This window comes from Rattus norvegicus, chromosome 5 (genome assembly GCF_036323735.1).
Source record: "Rattus norvegicus strain BN/NHsdMcwi chromosome 5, GRCr8, whole genome shotgun sequence".
NCBI classification, from domain to species: domain Eukaryota; kingdom Metazoa; phylum Chordata; class Mammalia; order Rodentia; family Muridae; genus Rattus; species Rattus norvegicus.
The window spans coordinates 71,047,139-71,064,003 of NC_086023.1; the positions used below are offsets into that span (position 1 = coordinate 71,047,139).

At 35.9% G+C, this 16,865-nt stretch overlaps 1 pseudogene; it reads left to right on the forward strand.

The window, feature by feature from the left end:
* The first annotated feature begins 6,791 nt into the window (after positions 1–6,791).
* Positions 6,792–7,331, forward strand: Sod2-ps1 (superoxide dismutase 2, pseudogene 1; annotated as a pseudogene).
* The last annotated feature ends 9,534 nt before the right edge of the window (positions 7,332–16,865 follow it).

Here is a 16,865-nt window from a genome sequence, read left to right on the forward strand (position 1 = left end):
ACCTAAATGATTTTGGAAACAAGATTCCAATGGCATTTTTTCTCTCTTTCACTTTCAGCTAGAAAATATCCCAATCGTTTATCATAGGGTAGATCTCTCTGATATCTTATAGCAATAAACTCATGGCTAACATATGGTGTTATTTAGCTGTGTAACAGAAACGATTAATCAGCTGACAAGATGTCATTATAAAGGAAACATTCTAAACTGTGATTTTTTTTCCTTTTACCCCATTTTTGGGCAACCTGCCAAACTTGCCTACAGCTGGTTCAAAGATGGACATGTGGAAACAAAAACAAACTCTTAAATTATCCGTGGCATTTAATATATTTGGTTTGCCATACTGGAAGCATATTGCTTATCAAAGTAAACATTGACTTTTGATGAGAAATTATACTATAGTTTTAATATATGTGTGCATATTGTCATGGGTTCTTTGAAACCAGTACTTCCAACAATGTTACTAATAACCAAATTCATGTTCTCACTATTGGCTCCTGAATACTTAAAGTACACATTTGTGGTGAAAGATAAATAGACTCTTAAAAATATAAATACGTGAATGAGGGATTACCATAAAGTAGAACTCATGGAGAGTACACTACATTACAGCTCTCTTTCATTTTTCAGGAAAAAGAAGTTTAAACCATTAATGGGAAGATTTATTGAAAAGACTCTAATCACCATTCAAGCTTCTGCAAAGAGCACTTTAGGATCACTAAGTTACATGCTACCTAAGGGAGATCTTTCATCATTGTATCGTTGTCTGTCAGAAAGAAAAAGAAAACAGGTGAGTTCCTTCTTTGTTATGTTCATACATTAAAACAAAATAGACCCTATTCACCCTCACTCTCCCTTTCATCTCCTTTCAATCACCCCCAGCACCTAGAACCTCCTCCCATACCCCTCCCCCTTTCAAAGATATATTTTATTGTATTTTCAAAGACTTACAATTACCATGAAATTAAAATCGTTAAGCTACATGACTTCATATAATGTTTGGAAAGATTTTAATCAAAAGCAAAAGCACTAATGAATGAAAGACCAGTATGGTTAGCATAGGAAGCCCTTATATTTTACTATATCAAAAACCACTAGGTCTTCTCATTTATCTCAACAGAAGGTCATATTTATGTCTCAAAGTAGAGAATCCAGCATTATTTGTGTGTAATATTTTAAATGACTATTTCATTCCTTCATGCCTGAGTCTCTTGGTGAGATAGTGCTCTTTACCTTCAAGTCGCTACAGGAAGAGTGGAACAGAGATATCGTGGATTGATTTGGAAGTTTCAGTGTCTCTGACCCAATTACACTGTGCACTGTCTGAACTAATGTAACATTTGCCTTACCTATATGCATCCTGGTTATATATTACCAAGTATATTTCCAAAATCTCCTAGTTGTATGGATATTTATTACATCTTGCTATGACTTATTCCCTTGCAATGGTTATGTATTTACAAATTTGCATATCCACTTTATAAAGTCAATGAGGAAACATTCTTATAACTTTCTCACAGCCTGCTAGATGTAGAACATATTAATTCAGAATACATTTGTATAAATTAGCATACTAAATATCCATACTTAAATTCACACTACCTTGTAGTGTGAACACTATTTATCATTTCTAGGTTAGAATTATGCTTTTTTTTAACTGAAATAAGACAATCCTTACTAAATGAGTTCTATATAAAACTAATGAATTCTATGTTAAACATAGAGCCACAGAGGTTGTTTACACAGATGATGTAATAAAATTAGTATTTCCTTAATCCTAGGGAGAGCAACTAAGCTGTCTGTGAATAGATACAAACGAATTAGTCTGCTGGAAGGAAAATAAATATAATAATGTACATTTTCATGCATAGTAAACAAATTTATGTGAAAAGAGAGCAATATCCAGTCAATTCAACAAATATTCATTGAATCACTGCTATTAACATGTCCCCCTATTAGGTGTTAAGTTCTCAAATATATCTAATTCTATCTTCTGGCATCAAAGAATACACTGTCTATTGGGGAGAAGACAAGGCATTTTTTAAATGAAGTATAAGTGCCTAATATCACACAATTTATAAAGATGTTGCAAGGTGCCATTAAAACCTAAAGAGGAAAGAGTTAACATTGAGTTGAGATTATTATAAGCAATTTAATGAACCAACAGAGTTGGTTCAACTCTTCAGGAGTTGTCTTTGTGATATGAAGCTACCAAAAAGGTCATTATATAACAGTTATAGCTGGAGAAATGAAATCAAAATGGAAAATATTCCTATGGATAATGTATTAAGCATTATTTTAGAATTAGGAATATAGCAATGAACAAAATTCCAAAAGCTTCCGTTTCTCAGAAATTTAATTCCCACTTTTGAAAAATAATACATATTTAAAATACACAGATATAAATGAGTTATATCCAGGATTGCCATAAAATAAACTCACTAATCAGACAACTGAGTGCCTTATGGACTGCTATTTTCACCTAATTGATTTTATTATTATTATTATCATTATTAATCATTACTATCGTTATTATTATTAGCCTGTGTATTTATGTCTATTTATGAGGCAAAGATGTGAGTGTATGCTGTGAATGGACTTTGTTTACACACGTACACATATGCATACAAAGTAAATAAAATATAGTAGAAATTTTTAAATAGAAGTATGTAGTATAGTGGGATACATTTTTATTTTAAAGTTTGTTTAGACAAAGTGTTGTTACCTAAGTATGCTCACTGATGAGACTGAAAAACATTTCTTATGTTCACCCAAAAGATGCCCCACCATCCCACAAAGACACTTGCTCAACTCTGCTCATAAAAGCTTTATTCATAAAAGCCAGGACCTAGAAACAACTGAGGAACAGATGAGGAAAATGCACAACATATATACAGTGGATTACTATTCAGCTACTAAAAACAGACATCATGAATTTTGCAGGAAAATGCATGGGTCTTGAGGATATAATCCTGAGTTAATTAAACATATCCCAAAAGGACATATATGGTATGTACTCATAAGTGGATATCAGCCAGAAAATACAGAATACCCATGCTACATCTCACAAACTCCAAGAAGCAAAAGAAGAAGGAAGAAACAAGCAGCAATGCTTGAATTTCACTTAGAAGGGGAATAAAGTAGTCACAAGAGACAAATGGACTGAGAGAATTGGGTGGGAGAAGTGATGGGAAGGGGAATGAGGGGACAGAATCAGGTGTGAGGAGGGACAGGAGAGATGGCTAGATGGCCATGAGAATAGAAATCTGCAACTGATGGGTGTTGGGAGGTAGGGGTCATCTCCAGGGTAGGGACAAAGACATGGGATAAAGGAGATGCTCAAGAATCAATGGGAATGGCCTTAGCTGTGACTCACAGCATTGGGCAAATGAGCGATGAGGCTACTACTCTTGTAGGGTGTAAGCCCAGTGGAGCAATAGGGACACCAAACCACCCACAGAACTTTCAACCCAAAATTTATTCTGTCTACAAGAAATGCAGAGGGACGGGGCATGTAGCATAGACTGAAGGAAAGGCTAACCAATAACTGACCCAATTTGAGACCCATCCCAAGCTCCAATTCCTGAAACTATTAATGATACTCTGTTATGCTTGCAGGAAGGAGTCTAGCTCCCCTTTGAGAGGCTCCAACAAACAGATAACTCAGATTCAGACACCCAAAGCCAAACCCTGGATGGAGCTTTAGGAGCCTTATGAATAATAAGAGGAAGGGCTATGATTCCTAAAAGGATAGGAACTTCGCAGGAAGACTAAAGGAATCTACTAACCTGAACATTTAGAGTTCTCACAGACTGAACCACCAACCAAAGAACATACATCAGCTGGACCTAAGTATCCCCACACCTATGTAGCCCATTTGCAGGTTGGTCTTCATGTGGGTCCTGAACAACAGGAGTGGGATCTATCCAAAAAGCTGTTTCCCCACCATGGAATATGTTCTTTAAGCTGAGCTGACTCAGGGGAAGAGGATGTCCTTAGCTTCACAGAGACTTGATGTTCCAGGGTGGGGGTGATAGCCAGTGGAGCCCCTACTAACTCAAAGGAAAAGAGGAGGGTGATAGGGGAAGGCTTTGGGATGGGGTGACTGGAAGCGGGAGAGTGAGTGGGATGCAAAGTGAATAATTAAAATAATATCAATATGAAAATAGCAAAAGTAGTTTGAAATAAAATAAAAACAACAAAATTCCTTTCTTAAAATGATAATACAACAAAAAATGTAAAGCACCTAAAGAGAAACAATGTGAAGAAATTCAGAAGAAATTAATTATTGAGGCTATAATTCAATCAAGTTGTCTAATAATGACCTTTAAGTGAGATTTTTGACCTACATTTTCTAAAGTGTTCCATTTAATTTCAACATTACCAAAATGGGGAAATAATACTATGTTTACACAAACTATAGAAATTTCATATAGAGGAACTAGAATTCCATGAAGAGTGGGAATGATCACAGTGAAAACAACCTGAATGTGAACGGATTGATCGTAGCACCAATACTGTAGATTATCAGAAAATGATATGTGCTCATTGCCAGATTCAAATGTGGAAGACACAAGGCTTTATTCACACCTTGCAGAAATACAAAAAAAAGGAGAAGAATGGAAAGAAGCTCAAGACATAATCTAAAGACAGAGCTACCAGAACCAGACTTAGATAAGACACAAATGTTGAGCCTATCAAACGGGCAACAAGAAAGATAGTCTGATTAATCTTGTAAAAGTGGTAAAAAGAAATATGAACATGTGTACATATTCATGAAAATCATTTTATTTGTTATAAAATCCCAACCAACTGGGAAGAGAAGTTTTATTTCAGATAAACAACATCAACAAATTTCTGTGGAGTAGCACTGTATCATGCAATGAAAATGTGAATGGTAAGCTCTTCCTTGACAGGATGAAAATGGATTTCTGTGCAACACTGAGGAACTATTTCAATGACTACTTGGAGTTAACATTTAATAACTATCATAATAGTTAAATTAATTAAATATTTAAATATAAATATAAAAAGATACAAGATTTTTATGCTAGAACCCAACAAACCACTCATATATAATTAAGGACCCGAATAAGTGAAAAATAATATCACACTTATAATTGAAATAACTAGTATTATTAAGATGTAAACTCCGTCTAATTTAACCTGCAAGTACAAAACAGTCAGGCAAAATGTTAGCAGGATTATTTTTCTCTCAATATTTGCAGGGTAATTCTAATATATACAAAGAATGTGAAGGAAGTATACCACACATAATGGCTTCAAGAAAGTCACTACAGAATGAATCATGCTGCTTGATCTAAAGTTAAAACACTACTTCTTCAAGAATTACTTTTTGTAGAGAGGACAGGTAGTGATAATATAAATAGATTATAAATAAATAGATTATGAGTAGATAAGTAAATGGTTAGAAGAGATAGGTGGGTTGATGATAGATAGATAGATAGATAGATAGATAGATAGATAGATAGATAGATCATTGATAGACAGACAGACAGATGATAGTAGTTTTTAATGACTATTCCCCTCATAGGCTCATATATTTGAATGCTTAGTCATTAGGGAGTGGCACAAATTGAGAAGTGTGGCAATTTGGTAGTATGTGATATGCTAGGAAGTGTGTCCCTGGGGGTGGGCTCTGAGGTTACAAAACTCCAAGAATGGTCAAGTATGTCTATCTTTCTGCTGTCTGCAGACCCTAATATAGAATTTTCAGCTAATTCCCCCACCATCTTATATACCTGTGGGCCACAATATTCCCTGCAATAGTGACAATGGACTAAATCTCTGAAAATTTAATCATGCTCCGATTAAATGCTTCCGTTTATAAGAGCTGCCTAGGCCATAGCATCTCTTCATAGCAATAGAACTCTGACTAAGACATAGATAATAAAGAAAAATAAATGTCCATGAATATATCTAAAAAATTAGGGTTTCTTAATTGATTCTGTTTAACAGATTACACTTAATTCTTTTTTTCCACACTCTTTTAAGCTTTCCCATTGTTATTCTTAAGCTGAACATGATTTGGTGGAGGTTGAACAAAAATGATCTCATAATGAATAAAGGAAAGATCCATCAGGGGACATTAAATTCTTCATAGTATGGCAATGTATAAGTAACAAAAAAATCTCAACATTGCATTCTGACAGAATACAAGATACAGCTATGAAGATAACAGGTGAGATCTGAAAAGCAGTTTAAATCCAAATCACTAAAAAGCCTTTTTGGCACAGAGCACAGTAGGAGACTAACATAGACTCTTTTTTTCCTTTTTTTTTCCCCCAGCAATGGACAGAAACCATCGTATGCTTGCAGGGTTGGAAAGTCAGTACAAAGACGAAAGAGATGAAGGCAAGGATTCGAATGGGAAAGTTTTGCTAGAGCCCACTGCAGAGGCTGAAAGGCGGACATAGACAGATTGAGAGCAAAAAGGAAGAAGAGAAAGATGTTTAAATGAGGTTCTGAACAGCATATAACCCACTGAAAACAAACAAGGAACTAACAAAGAAAAGGCATGAATGACTTCACATATCTAGCCTGAGAAAGACATGCTTAATTGCATCTATGACTTCATTAATATAAAGATAACAGATAATAACTCAATAACTAGCAGAGCAGACACGCGGCTGCTAGCGAACGGTAGTGTTCTGAGGAGAGCAGCGGCCGTGGGCACATGCATCCGCAATGTTGTGTCCGGCAGCGTGCAGCGCGGGCTCAAGCACTGCCTCCCCCACCTGCCTTATGACTATGGCGTGCTGGAGCCGCACATTAACGTGCAGATCATGCAGCTGCACCACAGCAAGCACCACACGACCTAGGTGAACAATCTGAATGTCACCGACAAGAAGTACCACTAGGCGCTGGCCAAGGGAGATGTTAAAAATCAGGTTGCTCTTCAGCCTGCACTGAAGTTCAATGGTAGGGGACATATTAATCACAGCATTTTCTGGACAAACCTGAGCCCTAAGTGTGGTGGAGAACCCAAAGGAGAGTTGCTGGAGGCTATCAAGTGTGACTTTGGGTCTTTTCAGAAGTTTAAGGAGAAACTGACAGCTATGTCTGTGGGAGTCCAAGGTTCAGGCTGGCTTGGCTTCAATAAGGAGCAAGGTCGCTTACAGATTGTTGCCTGCTCTAATCAGGTCCCACGGCAAGGAACAACAGGTCTTATTCCACTGATGGGGATTGATGTGTGGGAGCATGTTTACTATCCTCAGTATAAAAACATCCGACCTGACTATCTGAAAGCCATTTGGAATGTAATCAACTAGGAGAATGTTACCCAAAGATACATAGCTTGCAAGAAGTGAATCCTTTCGGCCAGGCTGTGTCAGGCTCTTGGTGGGTGTTTTGTAGTAGTGTAGAACATTGCAGCACTATGACTGAGCTGTGGTAATCTTTAATGATGTCAATCCACATATGTATAAGCATACTGTTATGATAATTTCTTAATTAAATTTGTTGTTAGGCAACTGTTTAAGAACAGTAAAAAAAGTCAGTAATTAGAGTATTTTAAGGGGAAGGATAAATTACAGTCAAGCATTGGACTGCAAAAGCAATATCTAGGGGAATATGGAAAATATCAGTTTGAGGGATAAAGTGATAGCCCTAAAGAAAAGCACTAGGGTTTTCCAGAGGACTCACATTGAATATGGAGATACCTGTAGGCTTAGATTTTTCAAAACCTACTCTAAGGATTAACAAATTCTTTGACCCCTCTTCTAACGCACCATCCAAAGGTAGGGGAGAAAATATGGTAAATAGGACAAAGGGATGTGGACCTGTTTAGAAGTAGTTCTTGGGGTTGGGGATTTAGCTCAGTGGTAGAGCGTATGCCTAGCAAGCGCAAGGCCCTGGGTTTGGTCCCCAGCTCCGAAAAAAAAAGAAGTAGTTCTTTGGGACAATCCAATCTCTGTTGTCAGGATACTATACTAGCACACCAGGTCAGTAGTGTCAGTATACCAAACACAGTTCAGTAGTGGTGACACAATCCAGCAGAAATGTCAAGGCCTCCTCCAAATCAGCACAAGTCTATCAGGACCAGCAAGAATGCCAGGAGTTCTCCCAAGGAAGTGATGATCAGTGAAGGTGCAAGTCTAAAAAATGAAGCATTGCAGAGTTAGCTAAGCAGGAACGCAATCACTGTCCATGAGTCCTACTTGTACATGTGTGTCTATCCCATATGACACAACCAGAAACGTCCACTTCTGACAGTATATGGTAGCTAAAAACTGTCTATGACTTCAATTTCTGGAAATCTGATTCCAACTTCTGGTCTGTTCTCTGCAAGTATCAGACATTCATGAAATACACATATACATATGCAGACAAAACACTTATACACGCTGGGAAAATAGTAAAAAGTGAAAATTAGAAAGAAAACATCAAATAAAGCAACTTGACACATAAATGTGATTATCCAGGTGATGTGTGTTGATAGTGGCAATCTTTAATTTCTTCACACTAAATATTTATTTGTTATTTCAGGAAGTATGCATGGACGAGCCATGCAATGTCTGTTGGTAATTCAAATGTGTTTTGCTGTTGAAAGGTTTACATCAACTCCATGAGGAAGGTATTGAAGACACAGTAAAGAAACAGGTGGTCATGGCCCACGAAAAGATGGGCAGAGTCCTGAGTTCACAGCTCTTACTATTTCCAAGTATAGGTTCAGTTGAAGAGGAAAGGTCGTGTATGCAGAAAAATTATTTTAAAAAAGTTAAATAAAGGTTAAATATAAGATTTCATGATAAAGAAAGGCTTAGAAGTGGTACAATGTTTAGGATAGTATAAAAACTGAAGGTATCTTTGAATTTCTAATTAAGTGGTTATTCACATAATTTTAGTAATTATCGATAAGTAGTGCAATTGAAAAAAATAGCATTTTAAAAACAGAAATAGATAGTCCTGGAGATTGCCAAGTAATTCCATGTTGTTTTTCATTAGCATATGATGTTTTAAGTATCATTTGATTCCACTGACTTGTTGGCCAAGGGATTCCCATGGAAACCCCCTAAAAATATCCAAGCTAAGACAAAGGCCGCTCTCCACATATTGACAGGGGGTTGGGAGGAAGCATTACTGAACACAACACCTACACAATTCATTGAACATGGAGAAGTCTAGCTGATAACTACTTTCACCCACGTGTTCTAATCTCTATAGTGCTGGAAGGTACTCTGAAAGACTGTGGAAAGAGAAATGTATATACAAACCTAGCCACAAAACCTTTCACCTACAATCTATCCTGCCTGCTAAATATGCTAGTCAATGATAGCAGGGAAATGTGTGGTAGTAACCAACCAATGTCTGATTTGATCTAACTTCTGTTCCACGAGAAGTTGCCCATACCTAGCTCTGCTTGGATAACCAAGAAACGGAGACTGGATGGCCAAGAGATCTAGAAAAGCAATGACTCTGAACGATATTCAGCATAGGAACAGTTACAGAGACCCATTATGTGGAAAGAGTGAGTCTAAATTGGAGGTCTCCTCAAACCCCATCTCATGGAAAACAGAGGCAGAAAGATAGTAAGAACCAGAAGGGATGGAGGATACCAGGAAAGAGAGACTCTCTGAATCAACTAACCCATGCACATATGAGCTCACAGAGACTGAAGCAATGATCAGAGGGCTTGCATGGGTCTGCAACAGGTATTCTGTGCATATTATAACTATTAGATTTTTTCTAGAACCTATGATTGTGAGAATGACCAAGGCAATCTCTGACTCATGACTACTTTGAGAACTTTTATACTGCTTTTTTGCATGTCTAACTTTGATATGATAATTTCTTCTTACTTACTTTACTTCTTTCTTTCTTCCTTTTTCTTATTCTATTTTATTTTGCTGTGTTTGACTGTAATCACTTAGAAGCCTGTTTTTTTCTAACATGAAAGAGAAAGGTGGATATGGAGAAGAGGAGAGATGGAGAGAGACTGGGAGAAGTAGAAAGGAGTAAACTACAATCAACCGGATACATTGTGTGAGCAAAAAAATATATTATCAATAAAAGGAAAAATCTAAAAACTACATTAATTTCATTTTAGATTTTAATAAAATGACTCAATGTATATAGCAAAAGTCTATAGGAGACTGTATTTGGAGTCATTAAATTAAGTTTATAACATATGTTTATGTAAGTTTGAAAGTTAAACATGATCATTCTTATTTCTGGCTGGTAAAATAAAATTGTCTTACCTCTACTCTCCAACATGGACTTTCATAATATGCTTCCATTTACTGCTAATTTATATATACACAAGATTTACTGTAATTAAATGTTCAGTGAAATGGAGCATAAAATAGAAATATAGTATTTGCAAAGACTACATTATTTACATATATCAATGATATACAGTTTAAATTGTAATTGGATTGTGGAATATGAATGAATTGTTTAAAGAAGGCTATTCATGAAATGATCTTTGGAAACCTAGGTATATAATTATATCTTTATAATTTTTAAGGAACGGTAATTTGCATTAGTGTTTTGAACTGGGTGATTTAAAATACTTATGTAAGTAGCTACCTTTCAGGAATGAGATTGGGAATATCCTGCCAAATTGTGCATTTCAGCAGAATCTAAATCATTCAGCAATAACTCTAAAGAGAATTTGTTAGTCCACTAGAAAACATTACCAGTGTGTTCTTTATGAACCTTTAAAATGTCTGACTAGTATGAGGCTTAGACAGCATGGAGACACAGAAATACAAACATTAAGAATCCAGTGTCAAGGAACCACTAAAGAAAGACCAAGAATGATTCTGAACTTATTTCTCTCATTTAACAAAATACTGCTCTTGGAATCATGATATTAAAAAGTATATATCTTTCTAACAGAATTTAGAGTCTAACAAGTCTTTCTAAGAGCATTCGGAGTCTAACATTCATGGAGATTTTATGACAGCATACTACTCCTACATTTATCAGTAAAAAAGTAATTGAGTGAATGACCAATGTTCGCCTTTGACTCAAATATATTAGAAAAATTCCAGAGTCTACTGCTAGAGAAAAATTGAATCCAAATGCATAATATCTCTAATAATTCAATGACTCATTTGCATTTCTTGTTAATTATAGCCCCACTTAAACATTGTTCACTAAAGAAAATAATTATGTACAAGATAAATTATATCTAGTAGAGGTTAGCAGTTTCATCCATAATAAGACTCATTTTTAAGATAATTTACTGGTGTTAAATACTTATATAGCTTTCCCTGAGAATTTCCTGAAAGCTTGTTTGGGGAGTTTTAAAATATTCAAAATGGAATATTATCTATAAAGACTAAAATTAATTCAATGAATTTAAATATTCTACATTTTGATCAACAATTATATTTATTTTTATGTACTATTGTGTCTTGCATTAAACTCTTACTGTATATAAAGCCACATGGCTTTCTAATGTTTGGTCTCAAGACAAAATCTTTTATATAAACCCAGAACTAATTTTTAAGAAATTAATTCAATCAATTTATTATAAGAAGTGGAGGCTGTAGTAGAATGATTTGGATAATGATGATTAAAAATGAAAATGTTTGCTTGAATATTTAAATTTAAATGAACTATACTTATACCGTGAAGATAAATTGCTGGAATAAACTGTAGTGCATTTGCTACTTCCCTGAGCTTGTTTTTTCTTAGCTGTTTTTCCTAAGAGGAGGAATGAGAGTTAATTAACAAAATCAATAACCAGGTGCTAAATATGAGATTGACAGTGATACAAACAAGTAATACTATTAATCAGATACTTTCACATAGAGCCAAGTAACAGGACAGTAACATTACAATTGGCAAAATTACATAGTGGCAAGACTTACAAGGTCTTGCTAAAATAACTTCTCATAATCTTTAGGATAGGGTCTGAAAATCATGTATAGTGGCCACATTTTCACTTTTGAGTCAGGGAGTTTTAGCAAGCAAAAGTAAAAGAATGCATAACAAGCAGCAGATATACAGAAGTCATACACAGTGTGCACATGGTCATATTCCGGACTTGTCCACACCCAGTAAAAATCTACAGGAAAAACCCAATTATGGCAGGCAGTTGAGGTTCTGGACAGAGGAAGCCTCCTAAGAGGAGAAGACTTTGTTTTGCTTCTCTGTGTAATAATCACATCAGCTCGTTTATCCTTAGTTTTATAGAATAGTCTTCTTTAACTTTAAAATTTATGGAATTAACTATTTTCTGAGTACTAGGGAAAGTAAACAAAAAGTGATTCTAAACATTAATACATTTTAATGAAGGAAGACCTTAACACATACATACATACACAAATACACACATATACACACACTTACACACATGTATGCATACATGGGAGGAGAGCAAGAATATTATACTCAAGTTCTTATCCAAATATTCTCTGTGAAAAATCATAAATTCACAGAACACTTTTGCATGTAAGTAGGTAGGTCAAACAAAATTCTCCTTTAAATCTGAAAAAAAAATATGCCAAAGTCTGTGAAAAGCAGCAAAATAAAATTGAAAAGGGGACTCCTAGTAGGAATATTTTTACAACAAACAAGAAAAAAAAGGCTCCAGTTTTAACTTCAAAAATTAGAAGGTAAGAAAAATTGGGCAAGAAAAACTTGGAAAAAAAGAAAATACAAGAAAATTCATCAAAACTAGAAGAAAGTCCTTTGAAAGTTCAATGAAAATTAATAATTTAATAATTTTCACTCTACAGGTTCTTTTTAGCATTTTTGATTACATCAATTCCTGGTTAAGTCATGGAGGGATCCACACCATTCTGAGTGGGATTTGTCCTGAATTCATTCACATCTAATTGCTTGCTAGTTAGATATTGATTTTTGAATATTGACTTTTTGCATTTTTCTACATTGCTAGAAGTGTCCACCATATCTAAGAGTCCACTGATGGAGTCTTTATGTATAGTATATCTTCAAATAGAGCAAGGCTCAAAAGTTGAGAGTTAGAGAATGTGATTGAATCATGAAGACTTTTACCTCACCAATGGATTTATCCGTTTATGGATTTATAATTTGATGACACTCTAGTAAAGTACTAGTAGGGGGCTTTAGAAACAGAGACCTGGTAAAGAAAATAGGTCATTGGACCAACTTCTCTTGACACACACATACACACGTGTGTGCGCGTACACACACACACACACACACACACACACACACACACGCACACACACTTTTTCCCAGCCTTTATCAGATGAGGACTCTCCCCTATTATCGCTTGCTCTTGCTGTCATGATAGTCCCAAAAACCGGTGAGTTTAAGCAGAGACTATGAGCTGAAATTCACCTTCCCTATGCTTTTAATCTTCTTTGGTATTTTATCACAGTCATCAAAAACTGACTAATATCAAGAAAACAAAAGATGAATGTAACAGCTGCATATGATTGGTACCGATAATATCTTTTAAAGGATTTTTCTTATTTTTAAAAGTATGCTTGTATGTATGAGGGCATATATGTGTAAATATAGGTGACTGTTCAAGCTAGAACAGGAACTTAGATTCCCTGGACCTGTAATTAGTTATGAAGAGTTAGTTGCTAGCAGCCTGGTGGGTGCTGAGAACGGAACCTATGTTGTCTGGAGAGAGGTCTGTGCTCTTAACCTCTTAGCCATTTCTCCAGTCACACTGATATCTTAAGTTAGCTTCATAATTGAGTAGTGTGTGAAAACACTAAAAACCCCAGAAAAAATTCTGGTATATCTTTGATGGTTCTGATAATATGCAAGTAGCCAGAATTTCCATTGTTCTCTGTATTTGCAACTCTAGAAAGACAGGTAATTTCCTTCAAAGTCTTTGTCATTGAGGCCTTTTTCTTTGCCAGGACACTTCTAAAAAGTAAGACTGCTTTTAGTGTCTCTAGGGACTTTGATTCCTTCTGAAATGCTGGGTGTTCATGAGATTTCTAGTCACATCTTGAGTTTATGTGGTCTGAATCTTATAGCTTTGGCAGCTGTGTTGTCTTTGCAGCGCCAGCACTCCTAGGTCTGCTGTCACTGCAGTAGGCAGTATAATTCAGTAAGAACTGTGGGAGCCGGTGATGAAAAGAAAGGCTTCAATGTACCACTGTATGCAACTTCCCGTGTCCATTATTCAATGTAGCATTGGCAAGGAAGTTGATGCCATTGTTCCTTAATTGGTTTATACTCAACACCATGTGGTGGATCCTCCTGGTATTCATAAATTTACCCAATCACAAGATCATGTCCATAATCTAACAGGTTGAACTAGACATTTCAGTGGGGTATATAATCCCTAGATATCAGGGACCTAAAATAACAAATGTCTGTTTCATACTGCTGAACCATTTATCTACAATGGCTTGGTCTTCACCACCTTTAACAGGGTCATTGGACAGAAACACAACCCTTGATACAAGTTGTGTAACTTATATAATACAGGACCGTACTATAGTTTTACTTACATTTTATCGGATAAAACAAGGCACAAGGTTATAGCTAACGTTTTAGAAAATGCTGATCTGCAATCCTGTATTGTGTCCTGAAAGAGGTGAATCAGAAGTAATGATAAGCACCACTGGTGTCCCATATAATTTCCAATTGCTTATATAAGAGATAAAAACCATGTCATAATTTTAAAACACTGTCTCTATTGGCTTCAGTAGTATGTAGCAGAAAGTAACAGCCATGCAAGTTTATGTTCGGTCTCTGGAAAATAAGACCCTAAAGAGATTTTATGAAGCTAAAAATAAAGGCTAATTGTCAAGGAATCCAGGGGACATTTAATGCTTAAGAAAGCAGTCCACCAAAATTTTAATTAAAGAGAGGTCAGCCATAGAAGATAACCCTCTGATACCAAAGGCACTGAGATCTATGATCCTTGATGAGGGTCTTCAGTAAAGGGCTATAACTATCAGAAACACAAGGAAGGTTGGAAGTACTGGGTGACACTAGAGACTTTAACATGATTTCGGTGTCATAGATCTATCAAATAGAAAGAGGGACCAGCAGGCTGCTTATGCTGAAACATTTAACTCTCTGAATGGTGCTCATGTATTTGATTGTTCTCATAGATGGAACAAAACTGAAAAAAAAAATGACATTCCTAAATCACTGTCCTACATTTTAGAACTATTAAGATTCCTTTAGCCTTAATACCTTACTCACATATTCCTCACCAGTATATCTCTACATAACCCAAACCATCCTTTTAGGGGATGGGGGAGTTTAGACAGGATTTTGCTATGTATCCTTGGAAGTCCTGGAACTCACTCTGTAGATCAGGCTGGCCCAGAACTTGCAGAGATCCACTTGCCTCTGCCTCCCAAGTGCTGAGATTAAAGGCATGCATCACCACTACTGGACTTCAAAGCTTGTTCTTAATAATCTTGATTCCATAACTATTTTTTAAAGTGTGAATACAGTCCACCATACGAACCTTCTGGGCAAAGGATTCTCTATGAAAATAAATGTAAACTTGTCTACTTGTCTCTGCATGATTTTTTTTTCTAAATGGTAAATTTTCTGATCTGTTTTTGAGATAATCCATATAAATTTTCTCTTTTTCTGTAGTCCTCTATAAAACTTCCTCCATTTAAAATTTTATTAATAGAAAATTTTACAATGGTGAATTATATAAATATTGGCACCTATCATAATTATCACTGCAACTAACATAGAAGGGATAATTGTACCACATTTATTTCCAAAATCTACCATGTACTTGGAAAACAGGTGGCAGAGAGACACAAAAGAAATGTATGAATATGTGAAGGAGACAGGACCTTAATCACTGTATTTCCAGAAAGAATGGTTAAAAAAAGTGAGTTTACAAAGACCTCTATAATAACACTAAATAAAATTACCAAAAAAATGGTGTGGACTGTAGAAAAAATTAAAAAAATCAATATGCAAGCATTAAGCAGGATATACAAGTTTAATGCTATGCAGCTGAAATTAAGAGGATGAATGTACAGCAAATACATAGACGAATGCCATCGTTAAACCACTCAACTGAAAACGGGACCCCCGTTGAAGGATTCAGAGAAAGGACTGAAAGAGCTTGAGACCCCATATGAACAACAATGCCAACCAACCAGAGCTTCCAGGGACTAAGCCACTACCCAAAGACTATACATGGACTGACCCTGGACTCCAACTGCATAGGTAGCAATGAATATCCTAGTAAGAGCACCAGTGGAAGGGGAAGCCCTGGGTCCTGCCAAGACTGAACCCCCAGTGAACGTGATTGTTGCGGGGAGGGTGATAATGGGGAGAGGATGGGGAAGGAAACACCCATGTAGAAGGGGAGAGGGAGGGGTTAGGGGGATGTGGCCCGGAAACCAGGAAAGGGAATAACAATCGAAATGTAAATAAGAAATACCTGAGTTAATAAAGATGGAAAAAAAAAGAGGATGAATGTAATGAAATTACCACTTTAGCTTCATAAAAAGTCATAGCATGTATGGAATAAATGGAAAGCTCCTCAAAACCCATATTTAGGAGATCTAGTAGGGATCAGGGTGCTACTCTCCCTACATCTGTCAGGGTATGTACAGTGAAGAATGAAGAACACACAATAGCCCCAGATATCAAATAAACATCATCTCTAATTGAGCCAAGAGAAAGGCCAGAGATGATGCTGGCTTGAAAGATCACTGGTTGAACTGTGTGTTTGCCTTTTCCCCCACACATTTACATTTTAAAACCAGCATATATTAATAACCGGCATTTGTGATTAGTCAGTACAAATTTACCTTTAAGATGAGAATCTTCCATTGAATAAATTATTAAAATGATAGTATACATTCTAGTTACAAGAAATTAAATGCTTATCTTACAATGGTATCTATGGAATGAAAGGATAACACATTAGAAGCACATAAGTCTCT